Raw genomic sequence first — 15,461 nt, 5'->3', positions numbered from 1 at the left:
GCTGTTTGCTGGCTCGGAATGACCTTATTCCTTCCCGGAGACGAATTCGTCGCACCGTACTGTGAGCGGCCTGGAACTTATTGGCCAAATCGCGGTCTGAAAGATTGAGATTCCTCTTGACGGCCTTGATGACTTTCCCACGCAGTTTCCGGTCGACAGTTCCACTCCGACGCTTCGAATGCGGCTTCCGAGCCGTCGTCAATGTTTCCTTGTACTGCTTGATAACACGCCATACGGTATTTCTGAGCATTTTAAGCTGTTTAGCTAGCTTCGATGCCGACAACAATAGATTTTCAAGAAAACTGTGCACAATTTGATCTCTCCGTTCGGCTTCCATGGCGGTTGTTTACAAAATGCTATCGTTTGGTGTTATGACATAAATACATGGTGAAAGGTAATGAATTTCCCGACACGTGGGTGAAAAAAGTTTCCAAATCCGTCCACTAGGAGCGCCACAATGAGCAAAAGAATTTGTTCCAATATTAAATGAAGCAGACTTTATTTGAACTGAAAACTACTAAGGGGTGACTATGGGTCAATTTTCATTTGCTCATTACTTTTCCAAAAATCAATGCTTTTCAACAATATTGTGCGCACTTACACCTTCGCCAATTGCGAACATTTATGCATTGTCATTGCATTGTTAGTTGAATAAGGAGAGATATTGGGAAAATAATTCTAAAACTACGTTTTTTGGCCCATTGTCACCCCGCACGCCCAGTAGGGGAAAGGTTGCGCCTACGGCCGTTTGACGAAATAGCTGACAAGACACCATATCTAATCAATGCATTTTGAGGGTGATACGCTTTGAACATAAGGCAAAACAGAAATTTATGAATAAACCATCCAAAAAAATTTGAAAATTTATACAAAATTTTGATATCTTTTGATGTAATATTTTGACTTTTAAAAATTCTACGCAAAGAAGCTCAAAACAAAAAGTTGGATGGTTTTTGTTTCTTATTCAAATGAACCTTAGAAGTTAAACAAATTTAAGCTTTTATAAATGTTTCATAATGGTGGGAAAGTGGTATAAGAGAGTGTTTTTGTTTGCTCCCATCATGTTTGTAAAATGCCGCTACCCTATCATAACAGGTTAAATAGAATAAATATATGATTTTTATCATTTAAACTTCAAATCCAAGCTCTAATTAACATCGTAAGAGCAAATCGAAGATCTCAAAACAGATTTGATAAAATTTATCTTAGGAATGAAATTCCTCCATATTATGGCAACTCTAAATTTTATTTATTCCATAAAGTTATAAAAGCCATAGATTTGTATAAAACTTCAGCTTTGTCGTATGAAAATTATCAGTTTCTAGCATTTCCAATGAAATTATACGGAAATATTTCCAAAAAACAAAATTTTTACCTAAAACAAAAATAGGCGCGTTTAACCAGCACGTTTTGAGGTTCGGTAATTTTGACAACAGTGATAATAAAATCAATTCCTCAAAAACGGAAGGAGATTCAAACAAAAAAAAAACTCCTATGTATAGAAAACAGATGTCTGCTCATGTGTATATAGTTTTTGTACTCATATTCGATGTAATGTTTGATTAAATCAGTATTCTGCCTAATAGGCGCATATAGCCCGCTCCTCCCCTAACTGAATCTTGATAATTTTTAATCGATTTGAATTTTTCCACTGATCTTTCTTGCAAACAAAAACATCTTTTGTTTCACTTTTTTGTTAAAACCAAAATTCTAACCTTTTTTGAACCACAGAAAGACCTTGAAATTTTTTGTGGTTCGAAAAATGTTTAAACCCTTTTCTAGGAGAAACTTTTTTTTTGTTCGAACTGATGCTGCTATTTGTCTTCACTTCAGTTTAAACTGGAGGTATGGAGCTAAATCACAGTGCAAACTTTTAGGACTTGTTGAGAGAAAAATATTTTTTAGTAAATCACTGTCTTCTCAGCGTTGACGTTGAATTTTCATTAAATTTGTAGACTAAAAATCTTTTTGCTGAGCCCATTTTTGAAAAGTTTTTTCATAATTCAAATTTTGTCCTCGATGGCAAGTTTTTTTCTACAAACGTTGAAAAACCTGTTTCAAAGAACATTACATTGCTGCATTTTGAGCGATTTTTTTTCAATCACAAAAAAATCATAACTACACAAATATTTGTATAAACTTCGTCAAAGTTAGACTTTACATTCTTGATTTGGGAATTTTTTTAAACAGATTTTTTTTCCATGAATTTTATTTGAAAGCTAGTGGGATTATAGCTGATTCATGAAAATCTTATAACTATGTTAATGTCGATTGCCTATTTTCAAGAAAAAGACTTAATTTATCGATGTTTGGCAAGATTATTCTATGAAATTTTCTAAAAAAAATTTTGGGTCGAATCTCAGAACAAAAAATATTGTTTTTGTTGAGAATTCAGAATTTTTTTTTGGTGACTTCGATGTTTAGTCATGTTGATAATGAATCTGAAATCGTAAAACTCCCAGTCTTTATTATTGAAAAATTAAAACAATAAATAAATTTTTATGGTTTTATTTTAACCTTTTTGGGAGATAACAGAACAAGTAATTTTCCGAATTAAATGAAATAATTCAATGTTGGAAAAAATGCTTGTTGGCTGGTAAACGGTGGATAATGTGCAACACGAGACCCCATAGTGGTCATATCACCTCTTATTCACAACTCCTATCTCTACCTCCCCGCGGTGCCGGCTGGGGTGCGAGTAACCTAAGCGGAGATCGGGTACCCAACCCCGGTGGATGCTTTGGTCGCATGCAGACTGAGAAGGTGGCCGCACGTGTCTGTTCCCCAGGTCAGGGGCGGCGTGCAACAACAACCGAGCGTCTGTTCTCCAGGTCAGGGGCGGCTCAAACAGCGTCTGTCTTGCAGCAAGCGGCTGAATTTATGAAATGCGGCTCCCGCCAGCTAAGTCCAAGATGGCAGCCCCATCGCGGGATAGGGACTTTAGGCTAACAACCTACTGCTCCCGATTCATAAATTGTTACGGAATCCAAAAGAAATGACCGATCTGGAACTTTGGCGACGACTTTTAGCATGAAAACACGGACACGAATTGGAACTTGGAATGTTTTAACCCTTGCCCAACAAGGCAAACTGGAACAACTGGCTAGAGAGGCTAGCCGCCTCAAGCTTGAAATTCTGGGACTGAGCGAAGTCCGTTGGCCTAATACTGGAGAACACAAGACACAATCCGGGCAAGTCCTGCTTTACTCTGGCATACGAGGAGAACATGCTACTCGGGAACGAGGAGTTGGTTTCCTGTTAAGCCCGCAGGCCTACGCGGCCCTCATTAGATGGGAACCGATAAACGAAAGAATAATCGTAGCCAGATTTAGAACACGGGTTAGAAACCTTACAATGGTCCAGTGTTATGCGCCAACTGACGTTGCCGATTTGCAGGAGAAAGAGCAGTTTTACAGTCAACTGAACAGCGTGGTGGAGAGAATTCCGAAGGGTGACATTCAAATCCATTTGGGCGACTTCAACGCAAAGATTGGCTCCGACAATCAAGACCTTGAGCGCATCATGGGGCGCCATGGCCTAGGACAGATGAGCGAAAACGGAGAGCTGTTTGTAGAATTTTGTGGCAATAACAACATGGTGATCGGTGGATCGCTCTTCCCCCATCGACCAGCACATAAGGTCACTTGGGTATCCCGAGATGGCCGAACAGAAAATCAAATTGACCACATCTGCATCAGCCGAAAATGGAGAAGGAGCCTTCTTGATGTCCGCAACAAGCGAAGCGCAGACATTGCATCTGACCATCACCTCGTCCTCGGCGAGATACGACTGAGAGTTGCGCGTGTCCAACGACGCGAGGAGAAAGTCGGGTGTCGATACGACGTCCGCCGGTTGGAGAATCCAGAGGTGAAAAGGGCATACGTTGAACAGCTAGAATCCCGAGCCTCGGAGCTGCCGACAGACGGAACAGTCGAAGAACAGTGGTGTGGAATCAAGAATGCCTTTATCACGACGAGCCATTGTACTCTCGGTAAAGTTTGTGGAAGAAGAAGTGAATGGATGTCGGATGAAACTTGGAGGATGGTCGATGATCGGAGAAAGGCGAAAGTCGGAATTGAGCAGGCATGTACCGGGTCAGCCAAAGCTAGGGTTACCATACGTACTCTTTTAAGAGTACATGTACTCTTTTTCGATCGAGAAATGGGCGTACTCTTCTTTTTGTGAAATTTTACCAAATGTACTCTTTTTTTTGTTGAAAGACATTTGATCAGAAAAACCAACATATTTCTTCCATTTTATGAAGTTGTTTCACATCTTTTGCAAAAATACGAAAGGAATACAGCTTACAACAAATTATTTTGACATTTTGTTGTAATAATCCTACACATTTTAAATCTTTATAAACAATGAGCGCGAAAAGCGCCTTTGAGTATGCAAGCAGAAGACAATATGCTCAAAATTAAGGTATAGTAGAAGAATATTTTAAAAGGAACATGTAATTGTCATGTAAGTCACATAACCTCCAAGACATTAAAAGTTTTTTTTATTGTATTTAAATATCTCGGTGCCTGAGATAGCACGATAAATGTGTAGTTGAACCCTGCTTATCCGAACAACCATTTTCATCCAAAGTCCATATACAAATGTGTTTCATAATCACGATATTTTGTTAAGGTATTAAATCTTGAGGAAGAATTACCTTATTTGGTTAAATTCCAAAAAAATGGATATAATTAATGTTTTTGGCAAGTTAAAACTTGCTAGAAACGTCGGTTATATAGTAGAATAAAATCCACGTTTTTAAGAACCAAGCTTTGCGCCTGAATGATATGCAAAACCAGAGCAAAAGGATAAGGGTATGTCAATGTATTTCGGTTCATCCGAGGTTTCACTGATCCGAAGTGGTCCCTCTCCCGATTACCTTGGGTAAGCGGTGTTCTACTGTACATCCTTCTGCATACCATCCGGGCGGAAAATCCGAGAAATATAAGGATCTTGGGTCAACCTGATGACTGGGATAATGCGAGACCTCAGAAAACTAGAGTTCGGATAAGCGCGGTTCTACTATTTAACGTTTCTCTTGACTTTTGGATAAATGATCTTAATGTACTCTTTTTCGTGTCGCGGTATATGGTAACCCTAGCCAAAGCAGCCGCCCGCTTACGATATGCGGAGCTGGAAAAGGTAGTTAAACGAGCTTGTAGACGAGACAAGAGAGCCTGGACAAACTCCCTAGCCGAAGAGGGGGAAAGAGCCGCCGCCAATGGAGATATCCGATTACTTTATGACATTTCTCGCCGCCTCAGTGGTGCAAGGACTAATGCAAGAATGCCGCTGAAAGACCGAGCAGGTCAGTTATTGACCGATCGAACAGATCAGCTCAAACGATGGACTGAGCACTTCGAACAACTCTTCCGAGTCACGAATAGCGATGGCCAACAGAACCCGCAGCTTGAAGCGCCAGCAGTAAGTCGCATAAATGGCGTCAACTCGGAAGCGCCCTCGCTGGCTGAAATAGAAGCGGCAATCAAAAACATGAAATCCAACAAAGCACCTGGGATCGATTGCATCCCTGCTGAAATGCTGAAAGCCGACCCTGCCCTGTCAGCACAAATGTTGCACCGTCTTTTCGCTGACATTTGGGATACTGCAACATTCCCGGCCGACTGGATGCAAGGTATCCTCGTAAAGGTCCCGAAGAAAGGAGACCTGACAGAGTGCGGTAACTGGCGAGGCATAACGTTGATCTGTACAACCCTCAAAGTACTCTGCAAAGTGATCCTGAACAGGATCCAGGAGAAAATCGACGCTACACTCCGACGGCAACAAGCTGGATTCCGATCCGGACGATCATGTGTGGACCACATCACAACGCTACGAATAATACTGGAACAAATTCCAGGACTCTCTTCTGCTGGTGTTCGTTGATTTCGAAAAAGCATTCGACCGACTTAATCATGAAAACATCTGGGCGGCTCTAAGGCGACGAGGGGTCCCAGAGAAACTAGTCCATCTCATCGAAGCACAATACGAGGCATTTTCATGCAAGGTCTTGCACGATGGTGTCTTGTCCGAACCAATCCCGGTAACTGCTGGAGTGAGACAAGGATGTATCTTATCACCGCTACTTTTCCTCATCGTAATGGATGAGATTCTGACTGGATCGATCGACTGTGCACCGAACCGAGGATTGCCGTGGAATCCTTTAACAATGGAGCAACTGAACGACCTTGACCTGGCTGACGATATTGTTTTTCTCGCCCAAACACAACCGGACATGCAGAGCAAACTCGACGACCTCACCGAAAGTTCCAAGGCAGCAGGTCTCAAAGTCAATGTCGGAAAGACCAAGTCGATGGAGATCAACACAGGAAATCCCTCCAGTTTCATGGTAGCTGGGCAACAAGTTGAGAAAGTGGAGTGCTTCCAGTATCTTGGTAGCCAGATAACGCCTGATGGTGGTACCAGAAAAGATATCGAAACCCGGATCAGAAAGGCCCGATTTGCGTTTGCGAGTCTCCGAAACATCTGGCGGTCACGCCAGATCTCTCTACGAACAAAAATCCGAATCTTTAACTTAAACGTCAAATCCGTATTGCTGTACGGGTGCGAAACTTGGTGCACATATGCGGTGACGACGCGAAAACTGCAAGTATTTGTAAACCGCTGCCTGCGGAACATCATCCGCGCTTGGTGGCCTGGCAACTGGATCTCGAATGAGGAACTACATCGCCGGTGTCATCAAAGGGCGCTAGAAATCGAGATTCGGGAACGTAAGTGGAGATGGATTGGGCACACGCTGCGAAAAGATGAAAACGAGATTTGCAGAGAGGCGCTTGACTGGAATCCAGAAGGTCATCGAAGAAGAGGCAGGCCCAGAAACTCGTGGCGGCGAAGCCTAGCCGCTGAAATCCGAACTGTCGACGAGAATCTTGACTGGGACCAGGTGAAGTCGCTGGCTCCGGATCGTCAACAGTGGAGGTCTTTTACCACGGCCCTATGCACCGGAGGATCGGCGCGGGATCATTAAGTAAGTAAGTTGGAAAAAATTAACTGCTGAGCATATTCATCCTAAAACTATATCGAAAAAATTATGTTCTCACTAACGGACTTAAAAATGCCTAGCTGTAGATGAGTGATTTTTCGATGACTCTGCCGATCAGCTTTCATGGATTTGAATTTGAAGTGGTGGTTAAATATGTATAATAAGCAAAAATGTAATGTGGACAAAAAATCTTCAATATTCCGTCAATAAATAAAATAGCATTAACACTAAAGTTTTTTTACGAGGTATGAATTCCGTCGATAGCGTATAGAACATGGAATATTTTCGCTCAAAACGTGTTGATTCGCGAGAGTCATGTAAAAGAACCGTACCAAAGACAAAAAACCTTGTTAGAAAAGCTAAGCAAAATTAAAAAATTATGCCTTTACTTGAACACAATAAATGCTAAAAATTCTCGAAAAAGTAAAAAATCTGAACGTTTTTTGGACAAATGAAACTGCAAACAAGTGCCGCGTTTTGCTCATCCCTGCTCTAGTCAATTTCATTTTGATATTTCCTTGCTGAAGTTTGGAAAACCCATGTTAATTTTTTTTAAAATTTATTGTATAATGATATTTTTCAAGAGCGGCTCCAGAGAGCAGGATGTGTTATTTCGATAATTGCACGAGCCTGAAAATGTTCACTTTGAGGAAGCATGGCGTTTCATTGAGATGCATGTGTGATTGTGTTTTATAAATTGTTTACCTTAACTTTAATTTGATATAATTATCATTATTTTAACCTAAAATCACTAGGTTTCTTTTTAATGAGGCTCCAGAGAGTAATCAGAGTGACTAGTTTTACCATTGGTCTAGTCCATCGACATCTTTATTTTCTGGGTATAGACAAAAATATTTTTCCTCGAAATATAAATAGATATTTTTAATTTAAAAAATAGGAACTGTTCTAAATTAGCTCAAAGTGATTTATTATCCATATGTTTTCAACTACAAAATTTAAAGTTTCTTAAATTTATCCGGAATTTTTTATAGCAAATGAAATAATGGAAGCAACGAAAGCTGGAACTCATAACTGATTGAAATGATCGTCTCTGGAGCCACCATTTTGAAATGTTTATGATCACAGTACTAACTGCCGAAGAGTGTGATCATCAATGTCTTTCAATTTTAGCTAAAATGTTAGAAATTGTTTAGGGTCGAAATGCCTGTATAGACTCCGAATTCCGTAGAGAGTGACATGTTCCATCTCACTTCCTACGGAATTTTGAGCCTCTAAGAATAATTAACAATGGAAGAAACAAATTTTACAGCCCATTCGACATATAATGTAAATTGTTTAATAAAGTTTTTGTTCGTTTCGATTCTAATATAAGTTAAACTAGTCTAAAGCATTGATTAAGAAATCAGTCTGAATGATATTAAGTCGTCTAAGACTGTGAAAAATAAATAAAAAAAAGTAATACTAATAATAAGATCGATTTCAATTTTCATATTACAATTGTGCAAAACGAACAGTTTTCATAATCCAGTGATAGCATAGCCTTATCAATATTAATCAAACTTAATTTCTTAGATAAATATTTATGCCCATAAATGCTATAGAATATACACAGATTAAAATGTTTCAGTTCGCAGTTCAATGCATATTTTGATTTAATCAACTTTCCTCAATTTATGGCTGCACATTCTATCCTTGACAGATTCGGCTGCCAATATGGACAGCAAAAAAAAAATACCGGAAGATTAATTCACAGAATTTGAATTCACATGATGTTATTGAAAAGATAAATGGTAAGAACCCATATAAATAACATGAGGACATACAAGGTTTTCTAGGGATGCTAGAGAAATCTAGAAATCAGAGAAAAAAATGTGCTTCTGAATACATACTTAAAACAAACAGTTAACTGATACAAAATTTGTGAAAAATTTAATAATCGAATTATGATTTAGCAATAAAAAAAACACTCAAAATCTCTCCACAAGTATAAAAGTATCAACATTCAAGCATCCCTAGCTACAGACTCCAAATCACAGGGATGCTGTTTTTCCAGTACATGCGCATCGTTTCCCACACCCCACAATAATGGGAGCTTTCTTCTCGAACACTACCCTTGCGAGTACAACACAAAATTCCCGACTGGAACGAGACCTCCCCACAAAAATAACTCGATTTATCATTTTTCCAATCCTGCCTGAATTGCGTCTCTGACTGAACTAACATTGAATCTGAAGCTCCGATACGTTCCGTTCTGCATTCGCCAGACGATGTGTGTGCTCTGCATACTGATTAGACTACACACAAAACACAAACTTCTGCAAAGTTCTAAGTTGTTCTACGGCAGCAAATCGTTTGGGCAAATACAGTTTATGTAATCACTTTTCTTGTAGATAATTTTTCTTTCTCAATTTGCACAGAACTTTAGCACCATGATTGTGCATGGAAGCTCTTGTTGTCTGGCACTGACACTTTAATGAGAAAAATGGTTTTCACCTGAATTCCTGGATAACTTCAGTTCTCCACAACAAAAAACTTCTTCAAACAAAGCACGAGATCATCAATCTAAACCCTAACACTTACCTTTCACCAAACTTAACCGCAATTCCTTTTCAAACAAAAAGGACCTTCAAAGTTTTTCCTCCCAACACAAAAAAAAACACTTTCATCTCCAACCTTCTTTTTTTTCTGCGGTGAGCCCCCAAAGTTTTGCACTTTTCACTAGCCAACCAACCGAGGAAGAAAGCTTCCCAACCGCTCGAAAGTTGTCCGAAGACTGATTTGGAAAAATTTGTCCAAGGAAAACCTTTCGCTTCAAATGGAATGCTGTTGATGATGATGCTGCAAGAACCGCTGTGTGTGCATCCTCCCTTCAGATTTCGACCCCGAAGTAAAGGTAAGAGAACGGTCATGCGTTCCGCGTGGCACCCGAACTGAATCAAAACAAAACGAATGAGGATTTCGATCACCCGGTATTGTAAACTTGCTCTCCACGCCCGAGAGAATGGCAGCCGAAAATCCACGTGTTCGACAGTCGTACAGATGGTTTTCCTACTCTCTGGAGCCACGCTGTCTGGTAGAATCAAAACAAAAACATTCTCTTTCACCACGCTGAGTTTGAAATGTGTTCCGCTCTTTTTTTTTCATGCTTGAAAGAAGGAGTCGCATTTTTTCCCTGGAATGGAAGGAGTAAAAAAAATGTACACTTACCTATAATGGAACAGGGAAGATTTTGAAGCCCGTATTAGGGAAAATAAAATTAATAAAAATCAAAATGATTTCAAAATATTTTTTAATAATTTATTTCTAATAGCCACTAAAATGTACACTATTTAATTTCAAGGAATAAGGTAAGATTTCAACAAACTTTTGTTCGAACGATAATCTTCAAAGTAGTATCATATAAAAAACTTATTCATGGCGGTTACGTTTCAATTTTTTTAATTACTATTGACATTTTATGGACAGTAGCAATACTCTAAATAACGGTTAAGAACTTCATTAAAATCTTCAAATTCACTTGAGTTCTTTAAAACATGAAATTGATAAACTCTAAAGTCACAGAATTTCAGAACAAACAGTCAGTTGTAGTGTAAACCTTTATTATTATTATTATTATTATTATTATTATTATTATTTATTTCAATTATGTAACGTACCTTCTTTTGGTTTTTGTGCCTATATTTCAATTATTGATTTTGGAAGATTTTGAGGTCCTTAATTCAAATAATTTCGTCTGATTTGGTCTATCACTTCTAGGTTTAATGATATGGAAACTTAAAAATTCATCAGTTTTGAGTAAATTCACCACGGAAATTAAAAATTACTCGTGGTCTTGGAGAAAGTTGATCATTGAATTGAAACCTGTATTTTACAAACATTTGTAATGTTCTATAGTTTTGTCAAAAAAGTGCCTGTATTCATCTAATAAAATTTTACAGATATCCAAAACCCAATCTTGAAAACCCGAGCTGATAGATAACGACTCATTGCATATAAGGAACCAGCACTCCCAAATTATTCAAAATCATCTCTTAAATTCTTTTCATCTTTGAAAATGCGTATTTTGTTCATTATTCGAAATTATTCAAAATTAATAAGAATAAAAATAATAAATCGATGGTTTCTTCCGGCGAGTCTTTAATAAACTACCTTCGCGTGGGGTGAGAATGGCCCAAAAATTGTGGTGTTTGAGTTGTTTCCTAAATATCTATTGAAATTTAGCTTATTTAGAAAATAAAAGGAAACAGATTTGTTTTTAAATAGTACATATGGTCGGGACCAGACCGAACTGAACGCCATTAGCATTTTTCCGAATCACTCGAGTTTAATGTACAAATATTTTCAACTATTAACTGAATCAGTAAAACTGAAGGGGGGGGGGGGGGGGGTGGTAAGGTCTAACGGGTAAAAAAACACCATTTTCACGATTTTTTTCTAGAGCTATCGTTCAAACAAATGTATTCAAATTTTTTGCATCATACAAAGCATTGTTAAAAGAACATTTAGTATTTTTTTTCGTAGAAAAATATTGAAAAATGAGCCGGTGACAGAGTACTTTCGAGGATGCCTTTTAGAAAACAGGATTTGCGGTGGACACTGTATCTCAGCACAAAATCATCTGAAGTCAAAAAATCAGAGCACAATATTTTTAATAGATGTTTTTCTGGACCCCAACGTTTTTATTTAACTAAAAAAATTTTTTATGCAATTTTTGTGGCTGTTTGAAGTAAAAACTAGGATTTTTCCCGAAAAAATTCGCCATTTTTCACCTGTAAAATCTCCCCAAAGTAAAAAAAAAAAACAAAAAAGGAAAACGTTGGGGTCTGGTATTTTATGTATAAAATATGCTCCAAATTTGAAAGAATCGGATAAGCAGTTTTCAAATGACGATATCCACGGACTTTAAAAATGTGCTTTCGAGAAAAACATGTTTGAAGTTTCTGCTCTTGCTTTCTTGCAGTATTAGATAGGAGGAGATAAAGGCCTATAACTTCTACAGTTTTGCTTCAATTGACTTGAAAATTTGACACAACATTCTTGAAATGTTTTACAATAAGAAAATATAAAAATAAAAAAATCGATTTTTTGAAAGTGTTAGACCCTACTCCCCCCTTAAAAACCAGAATCAGTAGTTTATAATCCAAGGAACGCATTCCAGTGAATTATTTTATTTAGATTTTTCGGTGTCGCATAAGAATAACAGGAGTTTCAAAATCTGCAGTTAAAAAATTTCTCATGGCGTTCAGTTCGGTCTGGTCGAAGGCAGGCCTTATACAACTGCACTAAAAATTGGTTGAAAAACATTAAAACACCCTCTTAGAGGGGGTGACTGTGGGCCATCTTTGCAATAGTTGCCTGATTTAAGGAAATATGTTATCAAAAAATTGAAAAAAAAATGAATCCACCGAGGTTTTTCATTCAACAGGAGCTGATAAAATCATTTTTTGTTCTCTATGTCATAATCAAAACCATTGTATTTTTATTTGAATTACTGTTAAACATGTGTTTCAAGTAAAAATGTGTTAACGTGGTACACGGACCACCCTTTTAAATGTTCTCTCTTGCCGGTCCTTGTTGATTTTAATTGTCTAAAAACAACAATTTTTTCGAAACATAAATTTTATTGAAACATATCGATATTCTCTGAAAAAAGATGATAGTTTAAAAAAACGTTTATTATTATTTAGATTTCCGTTTCTTACGCGTGTTATTTTTTTTTGTTCGCTTTTTTCGGTTTAATTTATTTTCTATCACTGTTTGCAATTTTCTCGGCTTCATCAAGCACGAAATTTAGTTTTCAATTCAATTTTCCTCAAGACTTTTCTTCAAGGTCATTAACAGTGCTGGGAAATGTGGCTTTTTTAGAGTTGTCGCTGAAGACATGCTTTTATTTTCCGAAGTCTGAAGTACTAATCTCCAATTTTCGCTTCATGGAACGAAAAATAGGAACGTCTAAAGGCTGCGAAATATGTGATACATATAAAAGAAATGTTCTGTATTTTCTCGCAATTCTAAATATAACTCGTGTTGAAAAATGCAAACTAACGTTATCTCCGATTGATGCACAACAATAAATTGAATATTTATGGTTTTCGGAGCTCAAAAAGTAAATTCAAGGCTGTGGAAACCGCGATTTTAGCTTGGCCCATTTTCGGTCCATTTGTACATTTTAGACACTGATAATTCTTGACATATTCATCCAATTTGTAGAAGAAACACTGATTCTGGTTAAGCAGATCCTAATGAACGAATTTATCAGAAAAAGAGCTATGAAATTTTCTGGTGTTAGTTTACACATGACAAATTTGTGGAATGTACTTTGTTTGTCATTAGGACACTGAATTCAGACGATTTTTTAAATTAAAACAGAATATTTATGAGACAAAATTTTTAAAGCAAAAGAAGAAATTATATGGCGGCTATCATGTGTAAAAATTTGAATACGATATTTCTGATACTTAAGAAGATATTTCAAAAACAAACATTTTTCATTTTGGCCCACAGTCACGAAGGTATTTAAAAATGCTGAAAAATGAATTTCAGCTGTGAACTAGACTAAACATTTCAAATCAATATTTCCGAAGCACTTGAAAATGAATGAGAATTGTAATTTCAAATAAAACTAAAATTTAAAGTCTCAGACATAAAAATCAGTGCTCAGAAAAAGAAGACATAAAATGTAGTTAACACAAGATTTTAAAAGACATTCAATCCTATTTCTCATATTATTTTCAAATCAGGTCAGTAATTAACCTTGATTAAATATTGTTTGGCAAAATGATAATATGTAATTATTAATTTTTAATCATCTTGATTTACGTTTTCTTTGATTAGTAGGGTGATTTTTTTTATAAAATAAAATTATTTTGAAGAATTTGGCTTACCAAACTCAAATTTTTTGTCAAATTCTGTCTGTCACCTCTAGTTTTAGTGACATAGCGATTATAAGTTAAAAATACAGACACCTTTCGTTTTTGACAATACGCTCGATAATTTTGTGTTGCCAAAACCGGACGGCTTTTTTTATCAACTTTTTTTAACCTATTATTAAAAATAATTCATTATTATTATTAAAAACTGAATTTTTCATCATGTTTTCAAAATTTTTATACATTTTTTGTTATTTTTCATCATGCTTTGGGCACATTTAGAACTTTTTTTGTTATGTTTAGAATGTTTGTTATTTTTATCATATTTGTTTTTTTTGTCATTTTGCATTTTTTTTATATATTTGGTGTTAGTTTTATTCTTTCGTTTGTATTTCGAGTTTTTTGAAATTTTTAAGTTTTTTGTAATTTTTGAGTGCTTTATAATTTTTATTTATTTTTTGTAATTGTTGTTATATCTTATCAACATTCAAGAACGTCAAAACGTATTTTTTTGCTTTTGTCTAAATTAAATATATTGGTCCTGTTTGTTTTCACTCTATATGGTAATGTCGTTCCAAAACAACCGTTCGATTTGGGCACATGTTTCCAAAATCGAATGTTGCCAAAAACGAACTAAATCTGTTCATCAGATTTGAGTCAAATCAGACTGATGAACCAAAAAAAAAATGAAAAACGAAAACTGACTCTGAAATTCTTTATTATCCTTCATTCAATCAAAAAATAAGTTTCAGATTAGGTATTCTTATTTCAGAGAAACAATGATCTAAATATGTTTAATTCTGATGTTCCTTAGGAATTTTTAACATTATTAAAGATTTTTTTAAAAATGAAAGGTTTAATTTCATATACCAAACCTGTTGAAAACAGCTAATTGACTTGATTTATGATGTTCAAACATGTTTGAAAGTTCGTTAAAATTCCCGTTTATTGCAGAAACAAGAGAAGTAAACAAGTAGAAATCTTCTATAACTTTTTTTGAAGAAGTAAAATTTACTTTCGGTCTGAGGGAAAGTTGATAATTGATTTAGAACCTAAATTTATTTTTTTTATGTTTTAAAGTTTTGTCATTAGAGTGCAGAAATTTCGAAAATGATTTTTACCTTTTTTCAAAAGTTATTACAAACAAAAGCTGTTAGCTATTAATGGATACAGGGCACCCATCAACCATCAACCAATATTAGCTAATAAATTCTTTGTACCTTGGGAAAATGTGAATTTTGTTGCCGTGTGTAATTTATCAAAACCCTTTTGCTGTGAAGTTTAGCATTTCGAAGAACCAGAATAACAAATCCAAATTGAAGCTGCAATTGATTTTCTGAGGAATATTTCGGATCAGCAGAAAATTTGTAATGACATAAATGATTTTTTTTTATAATCCAAGGGCTTTGTGATATTATGTTTTAGATTCAGTTGACTATCGTGTATAGTAAAACATGTCACAAGGCTACCTGCTACCAGCTAATTGATGCGTCAAATCATGAATGAATTTTGAAGTAAAAATGGTTGATTGAAAATTGTAAACCATTTAGGTTGCACTTCTTAAAGAAAAACCCATTCAAGTGGAATTTTTATGTGTCGATCAGGTAAGGCTTTTAAGTATCGAG

General features: G+C 36.2%; 1 protein-coding gene across 5 annotated transcripts in view; it reads right to left on the bottom strand.

Moving 5' to 3' along the window:
- LOC129749959 (locomotion-related protein Hikaru genki-like) overlaps positions 1-9,765 on the bottom strand; it is a 114,658-nt gene extending 104,893 nt beyond the window's left edge. For 2 of the 5 annotated variants that reach the window (XM_055745110.1, XM_055745109.1), the window contains exon 1: positions 9,548-9,759. The gene's annotated coding sequence lies outside the window, so the exon portion shown is untranslated. Of the gene's footprint in view, positions 1-9,547 lie in introns of all 5 variants that reach the window. The other 3 variants (XM_055745112.1, XM_055745113.1, XM_055745111.1) reach the window with 3 other exon arrangements.
- Between the last annotated feature and the right edge of the window lie 5,696 nt (positions 9,766-15,461).

The sequence above is a fragment of the Uranotaenia lowii genome, chromosome 2 (genome assembly GCF_029784155.1).
Source record: "Uranotaenia lowii strain MFRU-FL chromosome 2, ASM2978415v1, whole genome shotgun sequence".
NCBI classification, from domain to species: Eukaryota; Metazoa; Arthropoda; class Insecta; order Diptera; family Culicidae; genus Uranotaenia; species Uranotaenia lowii.
This window is presented reverse-complemented; position numbering and strand designations above follow the sequence as displayed.